Genomic DNA, 11,608 nt, shown 5'->3' with positions numbered 1-11,608 from the left:
GGTCTCTTCACATGTGGTAGCATACCGTCGACAACCTTCGTGCCTCCTCCCATGGACAAATAGAGGTCAGGATAACGAGGTTGTCTCCAGGAGTGTGGTGTTGTAGACGACTACCATTTATATTTGACCGGTGTAAAGTGAACTTACGTTTGATGTCGATATATATTAAACCATGCACTTCTGATTTAACTAGACGCTCCTTAAGATGTCTGTTCTGAGGATAGTATGCTGCTCTTCACCGGTGACCTGTGTGACTACGCTAAACAATGGCTTGCGTAAGCTCCGGCGTATATTCTGGTCCCCTGTTTCCGACAGAACTTTCGGAGCCCTCTTGTGCAAACGGATCGGTTCGATAAAACGTTTATCAATTTCTGTGCAGTAACAATCAGAAGGCTTTCGTTTGCATTGGGCTTCAAGGGCCAAGTAGTTGGTCGCCACAATGACACCTAATTGTAAAGGATGAAATTGGTTAATGCTGACAAGAACTATTACAGTTTGTTGGAAGGGCTTCGACAACGGTGCCATGAGTTTAAATAGTTCGGTGGCGGTGGTCAGTGGCGTCTTTCCTCATTGAGAGCCACAGGACGTTTCCACCTGATGTACGACATCAGGGGACACCAGAGACAGGTAACATTTTTTATGCATACGGGGCAACCTGAATGCGGCCGCTTGGTGAGCAGCTGTCTGCTCGTCATCTGAAGCTTCAAGAATACCTTTCTAGAGACTGGTGGGCACAAAACAAGGTCTGCGTTATTGTTAGATTCATTTCATGTGCTCAGGATTACATGAGGAATGAGAGGAAAAGCTGCATTTAAGCAGCTTGACAAGGCTCTAACCCCGTACAATATTAGCAACAGTGACGCACAACAGAATCATTTTCGTACACAGCGACAAACGAAATCAATTTGTTCAGAAGATAATTACAAGATATGCAGATGTCTGGAAACACAACAGAATTTGCAACCAAGCAATAACTAATCGGTACAGCCTAAAATACATATTACAAAACTCGATGCAAAACAAAGTAATATCAAAGCTGAATGAAGTTAGAGTTATCACCAACAGTAAAATATAAAACAACGAAGATGTGAAAGAGTTTTAGAAAACAGGCGACCAAAATTACGGATTGGAAGAAATTCGTACATTCTGCATGAAACAATGCTCATGCAAAATAGTAAACATTGACACCTACATTACTTTGTTCTTCTTTACGACCGGGTCGGTATGCAAGGATGCCAGTTCGCACATACATGGGGATGTAGTTTTGGGGATGTAGCCTATAGGGTCCCAACGTTGAATTTTCGCGTAATATCTGCCGCTCGGCGGCTCCATGAGGATTTTTCGACCGACTCCTCAAAATCGCACTTCACGAGAACTCGCCACAAGCTGCCTGCGCGACGACCAGTACAGTGTATTTTAAGACGAAAACCTTTAATGACTCATAGCTGTCATGAGCAAGTGTCACGCTTTGCGGTTCTCTGATTGACTGAGGTGAGAATGACGTCATAGAGGTATCGACCAATCACAGTGCACTATCATTTGGCAGGCGCTGCGAACTCGGACCTCTCCTTTCACATGGGAGGATGTATCAGAATCAGCCTGCCAAGACCCTTGCATTCGCGTTATCCCTAGACCAGCAGACAGGCTCATGCGGCTCGGTTAAAGCGGGACTTTATGGCTCATCGTTGTCGTCAGCAAAGCTGTCAGAATGTGAAAGAGTAGTCGCTCGCTTTACTTGTAGCAGCATTCATCGCTACATGCGCAACAGTCGCGTAGTAGAATGCAGCACTCAGGCTTTAGCCTTTCACCACTTTAGTCGCCAAAGTGCCTTCGATTTTTTTACAAGATGAAGTTAAACTCCTCGAGCCGCATGCTGCATCCAACAAGGAAACTATATGCTAATGCACCTGATTATCGATCGTAACCTTCAACTGCCTGCCATACAAGAATTGCCCTGGAACAGATGGATAGGCGTTGCTCTAGGCAGGCCAGTAACGACTCGCATGGCTTCGTGGTTAAGCGTCTCAAGTGTTGACTATTTTGTTTTGTAAGATTGTTGCAACTAAGCCTCGTATAGGAACCGAGGTTTAAAGAGAGTACGGACAAGTCTGTGAGCAGCATCTCAGCATGTACAGGGTCATCCACACCTAGCTATAACACGGCCCCCGCTCTTAAAGCAACACTGCATCGAAGGCAGGCGCATATAGTAGCAAAGTGACACACGCAGTGAGGCACCCAGAGGTGGCGCTTCGCAAGACATGCCAATTAGCTTCATTTCATAGCCTGGTCAAACGCAATGCTGTTTTAAAAGCAGTGACAGTCTTGTAGATAGAAGTGGATGACCCGGTACTTCCAGAACGATATGCTATCCTTCAGATGAGTTGAAGTCTATTAATAGCACTCTTGCGCACATCTGACAACCAAGCTGTGCTGTTTCCAGTAGAATGAACATGTAGATCCAAACGTTTGGTATATTGATATATGTTCCACTTCAGGAAGTGGTGTATTGTTAATAGTGAGTGCGAACGGAGGGGTTTTATTGCCACCATAGACAATGCAAGTCTTGGAGAGGTTGAGGTAGAGGCAATTGTTGGCAATGACTTTGTGAAAGAGACTGGTGGAATACTTCCACGGAGTCTTGCTGCATCTGACCTGAGCGTTTTCTAGACAAGGAAGAGATGTCATCTGCATATGCCAGCATTTTAACATTAGGAGGGGCGGAAAGGCTGTGGATGGGAGGAATAAATTGTATATTAATAGTGTTGAGGTTACAACTGAGCCATGCTGGTTATTGATGAAGAGAAATGAATGTCCTGTTGGCCCCATTAACACGGATAGCAAACGTTCGGTGAAAAAGAAAAGCATGAGTTGCTCGACAAAGCTGCGAAAGGATTCGAAGTGACGACGGGGTTTTTCAGAATCACTGTATGGCGAATGTAGTCTGATATTGAGGTGAGGCCTGAGCCGACCTTCGTGGTATGTTTTGCTACGACTTTGCAAACGAGACGGCTGTGAGGTGGACAACGTATTACGTCACTGGCAGAAAGTGACGGCATTCTTCAGATCCGTATCCGGTTCGGAAGCCTATTTGTGATGCCGAATATTCGTAATAACGGTCAAGCCACAGGAGAATAGAGTCGCAACCAGTTTTCATACAGCTTACAGATAGTTGGGGTGAGGCAAACCGGACGTTGAGCACCAAGAGTTATGGGTGGCTTGCCGGTCTTCGGTATGCTTAGGTACAAAAACTAACACAGGACGTTTCCAGCCTAATTGCATCTAACTGCACGTCTAGATTTCGTTTAAATTTCTAAGAAATGAGTTCAATGCTTCACCTTCCAGATTGCGGAATAGGGCATAAGACACACCATAATGATCGGGTGCAGTGTTAGGGCGGATTTCTTCAATAACAACCATCAGCTCAGGCATAATGAAGGGGTACGTGATCATATCTTCTGTCTCATGCTTGGCAACACTGAGTGGAACCGGTGCAGGTTGGTAGTCATAACTTGATTTCCAGTCATCTGGAAATTGACAGGTGTTGCGAGACTGGGCGAACATTAGTTGCAGGATTTGGCTTGTGAAATGCTTTGTTGCCTTGAGATGTAGACGGATTGAGGGTGTCAATGAGTCTTGATTATCCCTCCGATGAAATGATACTTATGTTTCTTCACAATGTGGGCATTTATGTGCAAATTGCAATGAAAAAGCGATGAAGGGAGTAGAATACGCCACAATTATATGATATTTAAAACAATAGTGATTCCATGACACTTATTCCAAGATCTTTTATGCAATAGTACTGACATAACCCTTTTTTTTTCAGGTATTTTTCGTCGCAAAAACGCCCCAGTAAAGAATGAAATTAAATGGCTTCTTCAGCTGCCACCGATCCCGTCGACCTCACGTTTGCCCGACTGACATTTTAATGGGGCTAAGTGGTGGGTCTCCTTTCCTTGCATATTTACTTTAGTTAAGAAATCTCTGCTGAATACTTCACCTCATAACCATATTTCCTAAATAAAGCCATTTATTCGGAAAATATTTACCTAAACTGTCTCCAAGAGCAAACGGAAAAATATTATTAATGTACCGTCTTTGCCAGAAGTAACCAGGCTGCAGGGTTTCCCTCTCAACCGTGTTTGTAGCCCTTGATTTTTTTCAAAAGGCAAAAAATTGTCTTTGCAGATAAGAGTGATGGGCTTTTTTTCTGTATAGGTTATCAATAATTTGGCATGTCCTGTAAAACGCTTAATTACAGGGCTAAGGAGTAAACCGGGCAGCCTGGTTACTGTTGGCAAAGACGGTACATCTCAGTATTGAAAGGGTCCAGAGTTGAATTCAATTCCTTAATTTCATGCCTGGAAAAATATGTAGACCCACTTCTTTGTTTTGTTTACGTAAAGCATCATCATACTCTAAATGTTTAAACTAAATGCAGGGCTTTTTTTTTTAACTGCCTTTTAGCCTCATTCAGCAAATTTCATCGTGAATCACAGTTGAACTTCTAGGCTGCGTTTTCTTCTAATATCAACGCAGATGTTCGTGTAGTCAAACGTTTCGTACAACCTATGCACAAGCGCATCAAAGTGAAAAGTCCTTTTCTCCTCCCGGAAAGCTTTATGGTACTCGTGATCTCTTAACCCGATAGTGTTAATGACCTCCATCTGCAGAAAAGCTGGCGTTTTCGTTGCCGGCGTAGCGAGCGAAAACCCAAGACCTTGACTCCAGCAGATGTTTGTTCGCAAGTGATATGGAAGTATATTGGTTGGTCGGACGGTTGAATGAGACCATGAGGACCGTATGACAGTCGCTTTGGCACTTGCTGCCACCTTCGATTACTCTTTTGAGTTCAGAGGTTGACAGGAAAAACGACCCCTCTGGTACCCCAGTATTCACAGTCAGACATGAAATTCCTAGGACAGACAGACACGCTCGTAAAGCTTAGTTATAACCGTGCTTTATATCTATATTAGGTGATCACGCACGTATTGCGCGTGCTCACTACTATGTGCTAGTTACTATAGAGACACTACAGAAGCAAATTAGGGGATTACGAGTAAGCGAGTGCAAATATGCATCTACTAGTGCCCTCAAAATAAAACGGAGCACACGAACGAACAAAATTTCGTTTCGCTGTGCGCCCTGGAAGCGGATGTGCATGTGTATTGCTTGGATGCGTGTGGGTCACCCGGATGTTCAGCTTGACACTTTTGGTGTTCGCCTCGGTAGCAGCCCGGACGAAGGAGACCGCTTTTTCCCCAAACTCGTGCTTTGCTTTATTTATTAGAATCCCAATGTAAGCCTCCGACGCGGTGCATGATTGCTATCGACTCATGCTCCTAGACCCGAAGCTTAAGTTTTTATTGAAGTGGTTTTTCTGCTCGCTGCCGCTAAAGTATATCCACATGCGTTTGCCCCGTAAATGACCAGCGTGCGCCCAGACGTAACCCGGCTTTCATGACATTTCAATAATATTAAGGGAACGCTTAATGATCGCCGTAAGAGCAGATGCGACCTCCTTTAACACCACCTTTTCATTGAGTACATACTTTTATCTTTTGATTTAATCATTTGAATTTTAAAATGAATATTCGCGCTTACACAGCACCTAGCATCCAAGCACAAGTAAGCAAGTCAAGCTCAACACAATGCGCTCACTAGGTGCCCTGCTGACAGGGCACCTGTAACAGGGCACCAATGAACCTTCGTGGCCTATTCGATGCATGCTCGACTGGCATACAGAGGGCCTGGATTCAAACTTGAAATTTTTTGCGCTCTAAGAGTTTGTTTCGGGCTCTTAATGCGGCTTGTTGTGCATTGCCGAGATTTATTTATTCTTAATTGCAGAAATAATCTCTTCCTGACAAATCTCGCAATGAAAGTTTTACCATTGGAACTGAAATAATCGTTATGTTCAGTCTGGAACGTCATGGGTTTTTTCTTCCTTTTTAAAAAGACTGCACTTTTAGTAACTTCAATCAGTGTGATTGCTCCAAAGAATACCAAACGGTTTCACAAGTAGCCGTGACGACATCGTCAAAGTGTCCACCGCAGTAAAGCCGTCCGCCTATTAGACTGGTTAGGTCCGCCTAAGTGCCCGTTCTCGAGAGGCACAGCAACGTGAGTGCCGCTTTTTCTGTTTTTCTATTGGTGATAGGAAGGGATGTATATATTTCCTTCAACCTGCTGTTGCTGACCATTTCACTTAACTAAAAAAAACACATCGCGTACGAGTAACACCGGTTCAATTCCAGTGCTGAACAGATGCGTGCACAAGTAGGCAGATGGAATTTAAAGCGCAAGTGCACACGGCACGACCAAGCGCACCGAACCAAAAAAAAAACTTAGCTCTAAGCCAACAGGTGACAAAGTGAGAGAGGTGATTTGCAGAAACCAGCTGGGAGCTAATGGAGCACAAGACTGTACAGTAATGCACATGGGCTTGAAGCCTGTTGTTTGCCTCTCGTGGCGTAAGTTCACTCATCCAGTGTCAAAGCAGATGAAAAAACCGGGTAGAAAACAGAGGACAATAGCGTTTCATACGTTGGTGCAATCATCAATATTACAGACAGAATGGCATTCGCATCTTCTGTACTCACGTTACGCTTCGAGACGACCCACACAGAGTGTCCAAAAAGTAATGCCTCTTATTTTTGTTCGAACACTGTTTGCATGATTTTTTTGAAATTCAGAAATATGTCCTATACCTGCATGGCCTATATTAGGTAGCAATGCAATCTCGGCAAATGCACAAGACTTTCAGCCACCACCGAACAATGGCGTGCGTGCTTTTTTCTATTACCGGGCGTACAAAGAGGCGTACAAAGAAACGCCTGATTTCAGTAATACGGGTGCAGTTTACACAGCCGGGGTACAGAATTCTGTACAGAGTTGGTTTAAGCGTTTTACATTGCTAATGCTGAGGACCAGCATGTGGCTAGGGCCATTGGCGTAAGCGGAAAATGCATTTTGGGATCAAAGCGTCATGACACATTCATAGGTTACACGTTACGATGTCGCTTAAAACAAAAAAAGTCATTGCATAATCGACTCTTAAATCTGTTATTTTAAACATGGCGTTAAAATAATTTGTGGTGGCCTAGCTTGGTTAAGCCTGGATATCAGAAGCGAAAAGCTTTGGCGATGCCATGGCTTAGCTTCTGGTTCTTTGGCGTAGTTGTGGCTTACTTTGTTGTTCACTTGCACCTTATAGGTATTCAATGGATTATCCTCACAGAAAAACACTGATTACAGGCGTATATCACATAAGATTAAACTTGTTTCCGATTCCACATCATCATCACCGTTACACTTCTGTATAGACATAAACACAGTCCGGTGATCCGGATAGCAACATGCAGCTGTTTCCACAGTTTCCAAGGCAAGCCTCCCGCTCTTCCAGTATTTCATCACCTTGTTAGGCCCTACGTCTTGCGTTTATTCGCTGCCTCTCAGCCAAATTCCAAGCAGCCACTTCACCATCGTCTTCCATAGCGAATGCCTCTTACGTTCCTCCCAGAGCGCTTCTATATATATATATATACCGACAGAGTCGCAGCAGCTCCGACCACAGCCACGCATGCGCAGAAGCGCGCGATACCGGATAAAGGTCAACCGGCGGAGCCGCGTCGGCGGTTGCGGCGGCAGCGGCGGCTCCGACGACCTGCGCCTTTCCTGTGACGTCACGGGGTTGCGCATGTGCAGCTGTGGCTTTTATTGCGAAAGCAATACTACGCCAGGTCTAACCACTCGTCGCTGTGTGCCTTGTCCGTGTCCGTGTCCGTTTATGTGGCCCCCTGGTAGGAGCTGCCAACTTGGGTCTGTCGTTTCACATTTTATGGTTATGTCAGAGTCAGCCTGCCAAGACCCTGACATTCACGTTACCCCTGTAGGCCCCTAAGGCAAGTTCATACGACTTCGTTAAAGCGGGGTTTTATAGCTTTTTTCTAACGACGGGGCACACGCGAGACTCGGAGTTGCCTAGCCTAGTGAAGCTTTTCGCTTCACTAGGCAAAAAGCTTGCTGCAGAATGTACTTACAAAGCCATATTCACAGTATGGAACCCTTCTGCGCAACAATTACTAAAGGGTTGACAGGGGTGAGCATGCTGCTAATAGGACACATTGGTATCAAGACTGTCTGATTTCGTAGTTAATGGCGATGAAGAACCATTTGAGTGAAATGTTAAATACAAACAACCATTACGCGATGAGAAGAAGTCTTTATCCGACGTCATCTCTCTGCCAGCAAGCTCCCAGTTTGCAGCATCAAACATCATGGCGCTGCTCACGTTTTCAGAATATGTACAAATGCAATATATGCCAGCAGCCCTAGCTACTCAGATTAGTATATTAGTGCAGGAAAAAAAACATTAAAATCAGGTTGTTAAGGTTGTTTATTAAGGCTCAAATATAACTTCGCATCATAAACTACCTGCCAGACTCTTTAGAGCAAAATGCACCTCTTGCATACAAGCTTGCAAAATATAAAGGTCTCAAAAAGCAGGATAAAACCTAAACTGTGTAGGGAAACAACTTAATTCATTCTCAAGAGCACGCAAAGTGTTCGAAATGATGTACTGAGGAAACCAATAAACCAGAAAATAATATCCCGGAAATAAAAATTCACTAAAAGAGGGCCCGCTCACACTGCCAAATCGACAAACATTACCGCGTCTCGCAGCCTCAAATCAAAATCTGCAGGCAAACGTAGCAAATACTGTACGAAAGAGGATTATGTGAGCTTACCGCAATGAGTCAACTGCAGAACATAATAAATATTTCTGCAATTAGGACAGGTCATGTGAGTAGAATGCCTGATCACGGCATCGTTGAGTTGATTTGCTGCATTTCGAATACTTTGTGCTATTCTTATACGCAGTATAACTGTACGCTAACGTACCCGGCAGGTCGGCATTTGAGGCGTATGGTGCAGCAGTTACAACACCCTGAAGTTAAAATAGAAGCTAGGCGAAGCACCATTTTCTAAAACTAAAACTTCCTCTCGAAGCCTTATTACCATAGGGCACCCCAATCATCAGGGCATACATCTCAAAAGACGAGCTTTTCGCCTAGGAATTTTTGGCTGTCTCTTTTTTTAGTGGCATACTTGTTCATGCAGCGCCCATATTCAGATGACGTAGACCTCCATAATTTCGAAGATGGACCACTGCTCTTTAGGCTGTTCATCATTGCTCCAGAAACTGAACCAAACTGACCCGCCACGTGAACTTCGTCTCCATCCAGGTTTTACCGCGCTGAATGTCGGTAGATCATCCGAATGAGGACACCGGAAATTTCGACCAACCGGGGTTCTTTACTGTGCGCTGACAGGACTTAAATAGGATAATATATGCTCTGCTGCAATGAATTTTCTGCTCCTAGATGGTTTCCGGTGAACTCTCAATTAAGCAAACTGAATGCTTCAAACTGAATGTTTTGGATGGTACGCATTTGTTCGTCGATGGTATTTAATACTATTCTAGAATTACTTACATCACTACTGCCATAGATAGCGTTCCCCTGTCTATGATGAGCACTTCTGGGGCGCTATGTCATAAGAGAATTTCTTTCGCTTCGGCATAGCGGTTAATGTAGTAGGTGGCCACGATGATCCACTTGTTACCAGTAGATAAAGATTAAAAGGGGCCAAAGAGATCCATCACAATTTGTTGAAAGGGCATGGTGGGGGGTGGTATTGGGTTCAGCAGCCAGCTGGTCTGATAGGCGGCGTCATGCATAGCTGACATTTGCAGCACGTTTCCACGTAAAGGAAGACGTCGGCAAACAGTCGCGGCCAGTAGTACTACCCCTCGATTTCATGAAACGTGCGCGCAAACCCGAGATGGCCTGCTATAGGCCCATCGTGCAACACCTGGAAATTTTTTTGCCGGAGACTTTTAGGCACAAGAAGCTGCGCGGTCCTGTTGACTGAGAAATCCTTTACGAGGATGCCATTGCTTAAAGCGAATAATGATAACTTTCGCCTGAACATAGCAGGAGAGGAAGCGCTCTTGCCATCCATCTACTCGGCTAGGTCTTTCAAGTCCTAATCCGAGCGTTGCTGGTGCCCACAACTTCTGGCGCTTATCTGTCTGAAAAAGGAGTCGTCATCGTCTTTTTGGGGAGCGTCGACGGGAGCGCGGGAGAAGCAGTCTACGATGGAATGCTTGCAGCCCGACTTATAAAATACGGTCACGTCAAATTCTTGAAGTCGTAAGAACCACCGGACAGGGCGGCCAGACGGGTCCTTCAAATTTGCCAGCCAGCATAGCGCGTAGTGATCGCTTACCACCTTGAATTGTCGACCGTATAGGTACGGACGGAACTTTGAAGTGGCCCAGATGATCGCGAGGCACTTCTTCTCGGTCGTCGAGTAACTGGCCTTGGCTTTAGGGAGGGGCCTACCAGTGCAGGCGGTTACGTTCTCCTGTCCGGCATTCTTCGGAATGAGAATAGCGCCTCGGCCCAGACTGCTCGCCTCGCTATGTATCTCAATCCTGGCGTTCTGATCAACGTCACCCAGTAGAGGAGTAGACTGTAGGCGGCGCCTAGTTTCCTCGGAGGCTACCGCTTGCGGTGCTTCTCATTTAAATGGCACATCTGCCTTTGTAACCTGCGTCAATGGTTCGGCGAGGCGCGAAAAGTTCTTGGCGACTCGTCGGTAACAAGCGCACAGTGCGAGCGCATCGGTTCTCTCTGGATCGGGACGAATTGCCTCATTGCTGACAATATGACCCATAAACAACATCTCTTCGTAGGCGAAGTGACACTTCTCTGCTTTCAACGCTAAACCTCACAACTTGATTGCTTCAAGTACTGTTCGAGACCTTCTCAGATTGTCTTCAAAGTTCGAAAAGAAGAAAACGTGGTTGTCTAAGTATACCAGGCAAATTTTCCATTTCAAGCCAGCCAGTACCATATCCATTACTCGCTGGAATGTCGCTGGTGCGGAGCAGAGGCTAAATGGCATTACCTTGAATTCCAAAAGGCCGCCTGGCGTGATGAACGCGGTCTCTTCGCGGTCTCTTTCGCCCACTTCAATTTGCCAGTACCCACTCTTCTGATCCATCGACAAGAAGTAATTAGCGTTTTATAGCCGGTCCAGTGGGTTGTCGATGCGGGGAAGCAGGTAGATATTTGTAATGCTATTCAGGCGGCGGTAATCAATGCAGAAGTGAAATGTGCCGTCTTTCTTCACCAAAATAACTGGTGCTGCCCAGGGGCTCTTCGATGGCTGAATCACGTCATCACGCAGAATTTCTTCAACTTGATCGCGTATGGCATGGAGTTCTCGCGGCGATACATGGCAGGGGCTTTGACGTAGTGGTCGAGCGTGTTCACCCGTGATGTTGAGGTACTTTGCCAAAGGAGTTTACCGCACTTTCGGCGCTAAAGAAAAGCACTTGCTGTAGTTTTAAAGAACAGTGTGAATCCGGTCGTCAGGTGTCGGTATGTTTCGGTGAAGTTCAGGACGAGCCCTTGAGCTCGTCTATGACGGAAATGGGCGACGCCTCTTTAAATTTCAAGTCAGCGCTCCAAGAGCAACTGGGTACTTCCTTCGATGATACCTTCGGCAGTTTCAATGTCTCCATTGCCCATACAGG

Source organism: Amblyomma maculatum, chromosome 11, assembly GCF_055883805.1.
Source record: "Amblyomma maculatum isolate TAMU_Amacu chromosome 11, ASM5588380v1, whole genome shotgun sequence".
Lineage (NCBI taxonomy): Eukaryota > Metazoa > Arthropoda > Arachnida > Ixodida > Ixodidae > Amblyomma > Amblyomma maculatum.
This window is presented reverse-complemented; position numbering follows the sequence as displayed.